Below are 10,503 nucleotides of genomic sequence, written 5' to 3'. Positions count from 1 at the left end.
GGGCATGCGGGGCCTTGCTGTGAGTCCAGAGGGCAGCCTGGAAGAGGTGTCCTCACCCCACGTGCTTTCTTCCTTCAAAGGCAGGATTGCCAGGGACATGAAGCCTCAAGGGCTCTACTGGGGACAAAGGACTCTGATGGACACTGAACAGGCCAGAGGGCTGCCCAGGAGAGACTAGCATCTTTTCCTGCCAGCCCAGCCCCCATTCTGGGAGACCCTGGGGTGGGAACAGTGACCCAGAATCCGGGAGAACCCAGCAGGAGACTTTCAGAGGAGCATTTATTTTACAAAGTAAGAGACGCGCTCCGAATGCCAACCCAGTCCTATTTTCGAGCTCCTGCAGGTCAGAAAAGAAGACGCCTTCTGTAGCACCAGCCTAGAAGTTAAGAACAAATAAGGAATGAAAACCATGGTCTCCCAGGATCCCTGTTTCTCTCTTTTTCCACTTTCAATCTCTCTCTCCCCCCTCCCCCACCCCGCCCCTCCACACTTTTCTGCTTCTCGGAGTCAGATGCTTCGTTCCATCCTTCCTCCCTGTCCCAGAAAACAGACACTGGCTTTGCTGCTGCTCTCAGATTTCTTCACTGCAAGAACTTGGTGTGAAAAGCTTTCTCCCTGCTTGGAGGGAAGTAGAGCACTAGTCTTCTCTTTGAGCTGTGGCTGGGAACATTCTGGGTGCCCACACCCACCCTGCCCCAGGCCCACGGCAGATACACGTCCTGCAAAGGTCCCTTTCTCCGTGGGGCCGGTGTGTTCATTTACTAGGGCCTCTGTCACAAAGTACCACACACTCTGTGGCTTACACACCAGACAGCTATGGTTTCACAGTTCTGGAGCCTGCAAGTCTGAGCTCAAGGTACCAGCAGGGTTGGTTCCTTCTGGGGGCGGTGAAGGAAGTGTCTTTTCCAGGCTCTCTTCTTAGCTTGTCCATGGCCGTCTTCTCTGTGTCTCTTCATATCATTTTCCATGTGCATGTCTGTGTCCACATTTCCCTTTCTTATAAGGCCACCAGTCACATAGGACTAGGGCCCACCCTAATGACCTCGTTTTGACTTGATTACCTCTTTGAAGACCTCATCTCCAAGAAAGGTCCCATTCTGAGGTACTGGGAGTTGGGACTCCAACATATGAATTTGCAGGAGATACAATTCAACCCATAACAGCTAGTACGTTTTTTTTTTAATTAATTAACTTATTTATTTATTTTTGGCTGCATTGGGTCTTTGTTGCTGTGCGTGGGCTTTCTTTAGTTGTGGTGAACGGGGGCTACTCTTCGTTGCGGTGTGCGGGCTTCTCGCTGTGGTGGCTTCTCTTGTTGCAGAGCATGGGCTGTAGGCGTGCGGGCTCAGTAGTTGTGGCTCGCTCTAGAGCACAGGCTCAGTAGTTGTGGCGCATGGGCTTAGATGCTCCGTGGCATGTGGGATCTTCCCGGACCCGGGGCTCAAACCTGTGTCCCCTGCATTGGCAGGCGGATTCTTAACCACTGAGCCACCAGGGAAGCCCAACAGCCAGGAAGTCTTAAACTTCAGTGTACCTATGGCTTCCCTGGTGGCTTATTAAAAATTGGATTGCCAGGACTTCCCTGGTGGTCCAGCGTTTAAGATTCTGTGCTTCCAATGCAGCTTCCAATGCGGGGGATGTGGGTTCGGTCCTCGGACGGGGAACTAAGATCCTGCATGCTGCATGGTGTGGCCAAAAAGAAAAGAAAAGAAAAGAAAAGAAAAAAACCCCAAAAAAATGGAAGTGCTAGTGACAGCCCCACAGATTCTGATTTGATAGAACTGGGGTGGAGTTCTGGACTCTGTGTTTTCACAGCCCCCTGGGATAAGTGTGTTGTGCCCCCTCTTCCCATAAACCCCTCCCAGATTTCATACCATGAACTCAGCACTTAGCTTACTGAGGGCTTATGACGGTGTTGTACCCACCACCTCAAGCTGCAAAGAAATGACTTTCTTTTCTCTCTAGCTTTTCCTAAGTCTCTACTGCAGGGCCAGGCCCCACTCACATGTCACCACACACCCTCTTTAATTTTCCACCCTTGTCACATCTGGAGGCTGCCGAGCCCACTTTGATGGCCGTCATCCTTTCTTACTGGTGGGTGGATGGTGTGACTTGGGCTTGGGACTTTAGGGCCCAGCTCTCCTGCTTGTTGACTGGTTGATCCCTGGGCCTCTCCGAGGCTGAGTTTATGCACATCTGCATTGAGAAACTTCCTTGTCCATCCCAGAGGGCCCCTGACTGGATCGAAGGAAACAATGTTTGCAAAAGGCGGGGTACCTGGTATGTAGAGAGGGCAGAGTGGATACTGGTTACTATTATAATCCTCTTCCTGCTTCAGATGAAAAATCCGATTTAACTCATTTCTGCAAGCCACATGTGCTATAAGGCAACAAGAAGAAAGTCTATCCCAGAGACCTCAGAGGCTGTCAGCTCTGGAAATGAAGATGGAACCTCTCCTTCGAACGTAGCATCCAGTGTTGGCACGTGAGATCTGCAAGGTGTGCTCTGAAAACCTGGTTTAGAAATCCACTGCCTGATGACTTCTCGCCTGAAAAAAACCTGCCCCTCATCTCCAAACTGGAGGTATAATGGTTATACCAGGATGGCATAATAGTTACAAGCATAGGGTCTGGAGCCTACCTGGTTTCAAGGGGCCAGTACCATCATCTCCTAGTTGTGCCACCTTTTGCAAGTCACTTAACTTCTCTGTGCCTTGGTTTCTTCATTTGTAAAACAGAGAAATAATAATTCTGTGATGGTTAATGTTCTGTGTCAATTTGACTGGGCCAACGGTTGACCAGAGAGCTGGTAACACTTTGTTTCTGGTGTGTTTGTAAAGGTGTTTGGGGAAAAGATTAGCACTTGAATAGGTAGACTGAGTAGAGGAGATCGCCCTCACCCACGCAGGGGGGCCTCACTCAAGCTGCTGAGGTCTGAACGGAGTAAGCAGGCAGAGGATGGGCGCGTTCACTCTCCCTCCTTGAGCTAGGCTGTCCATCTGCTCCTGCCCTGGGACATTGGGGCTCCTGGTTCTTGGGCCTTTGGACTTGGACTAGGACTTACACCGTCTGTCCCCTGATTCTCGGGTCTTCAGGGTTGAACTGGAACCACACCACGGGCGTTCCTGGATCTCCAGCGTACAGAGAACAGGTTGTAGGACTTCTCAGCCTCCATCATCAAGTGAGCCAATCCCTCATAATATCTGTCTATCTATCTATCTATCACCTATTGGTTGTGTTTCTCTGGAGAACTCTGACTAATACGATTACCTTCCTCACTGTATTCATTGTGTTTTCCTGCTGTATGACAAATGACCACAAAGGTGGTGACACCCACTCATAATTCTGCAGGTCAGAAGTCAGGCAGGCTCAGTGGGACCCTCTGCTTAGGGGCTCATAGGCTGGAATCAAGACTGTTATCTGGAGGCTCTGGAGGTGAATCCACTTCCAGGCTTACTCAGATTGTTGGCAGAATTTGGTTCCCTGCAACTGGAGGACAGAAGTCCCTGTTCTGGGTTTACTGTCAGTCCAGGGCCTCTCTGGAGCGGGTTGAGTCAATGAGTGCATTGACTCATTCTTGTGCTTTGCAATTCTGAGACTTCCTCTTCTGCCCCTCATCTTAAGGGCTTATGTGGTTATATCGGGTCCACCCAGATCATCCAGGAGAATCTATTTTAAGGTCAACTGATCACATCTGCAAAGTCCCTTTGTCATGTACGGTACCACATTCATGGACAAGATAGCATACTCATAATCTCAGGAATTAGTGCGTGGAATCTCTTGGGGCGCCATAATTCTGCCTACGACAAGGGTATTCCTTAAAGACTTTCCCCCTGGATCAGAGGTCAAGGTGTATTTTACATACATACAATTTCACCTGCAACACGTGCTGTAATATGTTTTGTTTTCTCTGCTCTTCAGCACAATCCACATCCGACTTGTGGATGCAGTGGATGGTGAAGCTGACCCCGAATCATCTATGTCAGCCTGCCTCTGTGGCTCAGTTCTTGCAAGGCAGTGCGTGGTTTGGGTGGAGTGGCTGTTCTACCACCCCGCTCCAGCTCCAGAAATGGGTCCTTGTTTTCTAAGGTAGTCCCACCCTACCCCCAGGCACACTGATTAGTTCAGAGATGGGCATGTGGTCCCTATCAGAAGGATGCTTAGGCTCTCTGATCCAGTTGGGGGAAGGTATTCTCTTCTTGCTCTGTGGGATGGAGGCGGCTTATCCCAGGAGATGCTCATGACCATCTTGTAACCAAAGAGGACAGAGCCCTTGGTTGAAACCAATACCAGGAAGACAAACAGGGACAAGAAATGGAAAGAAATATGGGTTTTTGGTGGCATTGTTGAACTGCTGGATCAACCCCTGCCTGAAGCCCACTCCACATTTGGGCTTTTCATTTATGTGAACCAATAAGTTCTTACTGTTAAAACCACTTTGAGTTAGATTGGCTCTTACTTGCCACCAAAAGTACCCCAACAGACAGAACTTTTTTAACAATACGGTGATTTTACAGATTGGAGTAACGGATGGGGCCACCAAGAGAGGTGGGGTCTTCTGGGTTTTTCCTCCCCCCACCGCACCACAGGGACTGCAGCCACGGGTCCCTCTGAGTTGTGGTCGACAGTGGGGCGAGGAGTGGCCCTGGCAGAGCAGGAGGAATGCCCAGCTGGAGAGGCAGTGGTCAGACGGGGCTCTGGACCCCATGCGGGCAAACCACCTCCTTCTGCTGTCACGCCTGCCCAAATACACCAGAGGGAGTGACACTGAAGAGGGAAGGAAAGGCCGGTACCTGATTAATGTGAGTGACGTGCTGGGCAGGGCCTGGCACGTGTAGCCCTGGGACAGAGCCACACACCCTGTGTCCTCTGAGGTGGATGGGGCACCAGAGCAGGGGGCGAGTCACCAGAGAATAGATGTTTGCTTTTTCTCTTCTTCAGCAAGATCTGTGTCTAAAAACCACCTCCTTGTTATGGGCTGAATTGTACCCCCTCAGAATTCCTATGTTGAAGCCCTAACACCCCGAACCTCAGAAGGTGACTGCATTTGGAGATAAGGCCTTTACAGAAGGGATTAAGGTTAAATGAGGCCAGCGGATGGGCCTCTCATCCAACATGACAGGTGACCGTATAAGAAGAGGCGATGTGGACACACAGAGACACACCAGGGATATGCCCACAGAGGAAGGACCACGCAAAGACACTGTAAGAAGGTGGCCGTCTGCAAGCCAAGAAGAGAGGCCTCTGGAGAAACCAACCTTGCTGACACCTTGATCTTGGACTTCCAGCCTCCAGAACTGTGAGAACATAAATGTCTGTTGTTTCAGCCACCAAGTCCTTGGTATTTTTTACGGCAACCTGAGCTGACTAATACGCCTGGATTGAATGGTGCTCCCCTAAAAGATATGTCCAGCAGAACCTGTGAATATCACCTTATTCAGAAAAAGTATCTTTGCAGATGTAATTAGGTTAAGGATTTCGAGATGAAAACATTCCAGATTAACCAAGTGGGCCATAAATCCAATGACAGAAGAGCAGAGGCGAAACACAGAGACGGCCGCGTGAAGGAGGTGGAGATCGGAATCACGCAGCTGCCAGCCAAGGATTGCTGGCGGCCCCCAGAAGCTAGGAGAGAGGCATGGAAAGGGTTCACCCTCAGAACCCCAGAAAGACCAACCTGCCAACACCTTGATTTCACGCTTCCATCCTCCAAAACTGTGAGAGAGTAATTTCCATTGTTTTAAGCCACCCAGTTTGTGGTCATTCGTTATGGCAGCGCTAGGAAACCAATACACAGGGGGACTCACGTTTGGGGCCCTCCGGGCTAGATTTAGTCCCGAGGAAGTGGCTGACCCCACCTCTAAGAGCCAAGCCTCTTGTGCACAGCTCTTGCCAGGTGGTGGACGGAGATGGCTGGTGGAATCAAGCAGGAACGGTTTCCAGCAGTGGTGCTCGGTGGCCTTCAGATGCAAAGACATTTTAGACTTGATGTTTTTCTCTGCTCAGATGGTGTGGACCTCTTGGGGTGAGGAGGGAGAGGGAGAGCCCCATGAAGGAGATAAATGGGTTTCCTGACAGTTAGACAAAGTCTGAGTATTAATGGCAAAAGTAGAAGGGATGTGACCATATGTATGTGCACACTGATTGGAGCACTATTTACTGGTCACCCAGGGCTGGACTTGCCCCCGTAGGTCTGCTCTGGGCTGTCCTTTTGAACATGGAGATTCCTTACATCTCTATTTCTGCGATCCCTTCTCCAAAAAATGTAATTACAATTCAGGAATTCGATGTTTGAAAGAAAACAACTATTATTGGTTAAGCCAGAGACGGGGTGCTGGAAAAGAGTGGGCACCCTTCCCCTCCCCCTGCTCCCTCTGTGCCAAACCCTGGACCCCACAAACCACACAGGCAGAGCCAGATAGCTCCATGGCACTGCCAGGGAGGGGAATCACCGCTTGTTACAGGAGCATCTGTGGCCAGGAATCAGGTGAGGAATTCCTAACATCTCTGGCAGACATGTGGGTGGGTTTACCAAATAGTGGCTCTCCTTCTTGCCAGATGCCTCCTCCGGCTGCAGGATGCTGGCAGCGCTCAGCTCTGGGTACCCTCATCTTCTCTCTGTTTGGCAAATTCTTCCTTGGTTTTCTCTGTGCCCTGGTCCACTTCACACACTGTGTGGGTGTAAGTTAAGGAAATACATGATCACGGCCCATGGGGGTGGGGGAACCTGGTGCCGGGAGAGGCTGGAACTGACCTAAGGGCTTGGAGTCAACCAGGAGCCTTCCTGGGATAAGGTGAAGCCCAAATCAGGGCAGGGCGTTTGGGCTTTGCCACTGGAGGCCAAATGTTAGAGGGAGCAGATTTTTGAAATAATGGTTTTAAAAGACTGTAAAGTTGAAAGCTGGTGACTTTTTAAAAACATTTTTTAATTTTTTTGGCTCCGCGGCAAGTGGGATCTTAGTTCCCCTACCAGGGATTGAACTGGTGTCCCCTGTGTGGGAAGCATGGAGTCTTAACCACTGGACCACCAGGGAAGTCCCTTAAGCTGGTAACTCTTGAGGAAGCGCCCTACCATACTCCTTGCCTCTCCCATCCCCACCCGAGGGCAGCTCTCTGGCTGGGGTGGCCAGGTGACCCCTGTCCCTGTGTCAGCTACGGTGGACACGGGGGTGCAGAGAGGAGGCTTTGTCTATGTAGGGAGCACTCTCCCCTCGCCATCGGGCATATGGTTGTTCCATTGACCTGAGGGCACTTTTCACACTTTGATCTTCTACTGCCAAAATGGCTACTAGAGCTAGCTATAAACTTGGGGAGAGATTCTCTTTGGAGGAAGACGGACTCCTGTGCACCTGGAGAAGGACCAGGCAGAGGGATCGGAGAATGTGGATCCTAGACAAGGTCCTGCTGAGGTACCGGCCACAGAGGCCATCTCTCAGCTTTGAGGGTGGAGGCTCCTAACAGAAACGAAAGGCTTTCTTTTTCTCAGATGTCAGCTCAGTTGAAAGCAGGTCCCTGTTTTCTTGGCTCTGGTTGTGGCCAAGAGGATGTCCGTCTCCAGGTGGGGACTAAGGGCTGTCAGAGGTATTGTGGGGAGGATGCCGGGGCCACCGTCCCAGAGCCACCACAGCCTGGGGGCCTGTTCTGTTCTCTGCTGCCCACACCCTGCTCTGTGGAACGCTGGTCTGTAATTTCATGGACCTGCATTTCCCAAGAATAAAGTCAGACCACAACTCTCTCACTCCCGAGAGCTTAATGAGATCAACAGGACGTGGTCGTGTCTAGCCCCAAACCCCACTGTCGGTCGGTGCTCAGACACAGAAAAGAATACAATCCCATACTGTAAACTTTGAAAAGTGGTCCCTGAGGAAAGAAACATGATATACTAAGCAGCTCCTAACTCCAGCTTCACCCCCTGCAAACATCCCCTGAAAGCAAAATATAAAAAGGAAGATTAATCAATAAAATCAGGAACATTCTCTAGTGAATGAAACAGTTTGACAATATTGATAGGGAAACTGCATGAGAACAAAAACTCTTACCCCGCCCCTCCACCCCCAAGCTCTCAGGATCTTAGCCCCTTTCCAGAACTCCACAAAATTTGGAGGAATGACCCTAAGACCTGAGGAATCCACACAGCAGTTAGAAATACTCATAATGAGGTAGTGTGAAACCTGGGACATTTCACACCATCTCAGAAGAGAAAGCTTGCCAGCAAAGGCTGCTCGGAACCCCACAGAAACCCTCCTCTGTCTCTTCCCTGCCAAGTGACCAGATACAGAAAGTGGCTATGACTGCAAACCCCCCGTCAAAACTATAGCTCAGAAGGGGAGACATAAGCAATCCGATAAGGAATGAAGTATGTCCCAGGGAATTCAACCACACTCTAAGAGAGAGAAACGGAAGCCTGGAACAGCAGACATGCAAAAATAATCAAGAAAGCAAAGGCAGGAATAAATAAACAGCCGTAAAGATGATGGACGAAGAAACCAGTCTGGAAAAAAAACCTCATCAAAGGAACACAAGTAGATTGGAATCCGTGTTTCCGGCTGTAATAGACACAGGTGGATCCCCAGACCGCCTCCAATAGGCCATGTTGGCTGCTGACAGCCAGCCCTTAGCTGCCCTTCTGCCCAGGACGCTATGCAGCCTCCCCAGCCCCAGGGCAGCTGGAAGCCAAGGCTGCCTGATGAGGAAAGGCTGGCCTCCTCGCCTTAAGGTGGACCAACCCCGTGTTCAGGCTCCAGGGTGCTGACTCGTGGGGCCCACAGCTCTACCCACGACTGTGTGGGTGGTGCTCGAGAAGCATGTGAAGGAGACAGTTCACACCAATTGGGACTCATGGCTCATCTATTTCTCAATGAGCACAGAAAGCCTTATTCTTTCCCCACCCAAGAAGAAACAGTTCTAAGCCCTTGATGTGGCTGTAAAGGGAGGATTTTCTGCCCAGAAACTGGGTTTCACTGAGGCTTTTCCTGGGCCTGGCATCCGAGCCCAGCGTCAGCAGGCCGTGGGCCGTGAGCAGGTGTAACTGGTTCTCTGGGCAATGACGGTAATGAGGTCACCAAGGAGCCATCCCTCCTGTGTGTTTAAATGGCACAAGCCCAGAATACCTGAGTTTCTCCTGGGGTGAAAAGGAAGGGACACACCTGGGGCCAGTCAGACTGCTGATGCCATTTTCTGTATCCAGATACTTTCCTCAACCCTGTGTATGAAGCCCCTTTGTAGAGAAGATCTTCTCCTCTGGGAGACAGAGCCCCTGTCCCCCAGCATGGAGCACTACTGAGGCCACACCAGATAGAGCTGGCAGCACCTGGGTCACCCTTGTCCCCTGGTTAAGTAGCCTATCAAAGGTGGTTTCTCCTGAACAACTGGTCTACCCCGTAGTACCTGGCCTCGTCCTGTGTGTGGCTCACGTCGGTGACACCTCCTCAGTGTGACTTCAGAGCTTCTCTGTGATGTTCCTCCCTACCCCTCATCTTCCCCCATACCTCCTGTTCCTTCTGACACCTGAAATTCCAGTTAGACCATATTCCTCTTTGTATTAAGTCAGGCCTCTCCAGAGAAACAGGACAAATAGGATATATATAGATAGACAGATATACAAAGGAGATTTATTGTGAGGGATTGGCTCATGCAATTTTGGAGCCGGAGAAGTCCCCCAATCTGCCCTCTGTAAGCTGGAGGCCCAGGAAAGCCGGGAGTGTAGTTCCAGTCCAGACCTGAAGGCCTGAGAACCAGGGGGCTAGTGGGTAAGTCCTGGTCCAGGTCTGAGGGGGTGCTAATGTCTAAAGTCAGGAGAAGGTGGACATCCCAGCTCAAGGAGACAGAGCGAGTTCCTCTTTCCTCTGCCTTTCTGTTCTATTCAGGCTCTCCATGGATTGGATGATGCCCACACACATCAGAGAGGGAACTCTTTACTCACTCTACCAATTCAAATGCTTCTGAAAACGTCCTCACAGGCATGCCCAGAAATAATATTTTACCAGCTACTTGGGCATCCCTTGGCCGAGTCATATTAACAATTAAATGACCCAGCAAGAACACAGATGCTGCTCAGAGAGGCGATGGCTCAGCTGCCAGAGGTCAGCCATTGACATCTTGATGAAAGACCATCACATTTTCCCTTAAAACCTAAGGTTTAGGAGAACATAGGGCTGGGCTGGGACCTGCAAGAAGAAGGAAAGGAGTGAGGTAGACACTAGGGTGGGCAGGTGGAGGAAGCTGAAGATTCCTTTGTCTACTTTTACAGTTTGCCTGTGGGCTGGTCCAGCTTTGGGTCAGGTGTGGGAGAGAGGGCCATGGGGTACGGAAGTCCACCAGGACCCTACGTACTTCTTCCCAGACCTGTGCCAAAGCTCACCTTGCTTGAAAAATAAGATCAATGCACTGGTGAACCATGGTGAGCTCTGGGGACTGTGGAGGAACCCAGCCTTGCCTCCCCAACCTGTCCAGTTACAAACGAGGAGGAACCTGGGAGCACAGCCACCATTGGCTTCATGCTCTA

At 50.7% G+C, this 10,503-nt stretch overlaps 1 long non-coding RNA gene across 3 annotated transcripts; it reads right to left on the bottom strand.

Annotated features, from left to right (window-relative positions):
- Positions 1-262: 262 nt before the first annotated feature.
- LOC109549662 (uncharacterized) lies at positions 263-9,267 on the bottom strand. 3 transcript variants are annotated; one of them, XR_012330374.1, is made up of 4 exons: positions 6,532-9,267; positions 5,807-5,959; positions 2,278-5,395; positions 263-376 (listed from the first exon to the last, which is right to left on the bottom strand). It is a non-coding gene; the product is annotated as an uncharacterized lncRNA (long non-coding RNA). The 3 variants fall into 3 exon arrangements; XR_012330373.1 differs by having other exon boundaries at positions 2,278-5,959; positions 6,532-6,670; positions 9,110-9,267; XR_002176035.2 differs by having other exon boundaries at positions 2,278-5,959.
- Positions 9,268-10,503: the final 1,236 nt, after the last annotated feature.

This window comes from Tursiops truncatus, chromosome 2 (assembly GCF_011762595.2).
Source record: "Tursiops truncatus isolate mTurTru1 chromosome 2, mTurTru1.mat.Y, whole genome shotgun sequence".
In the NCBI taxonomy this organism is placed as follows: Eukaryota; Metazoa; Chordata; class Mammalia; order Artiodactyla; family Delphinidae; genus Tursiops; species Tursiops truncatus.
The sequence above is the reverse complement of the archived record's forward strand: the minus strand, read 5'-3'. Positions and strand labels throughout refer to the sequence as shown.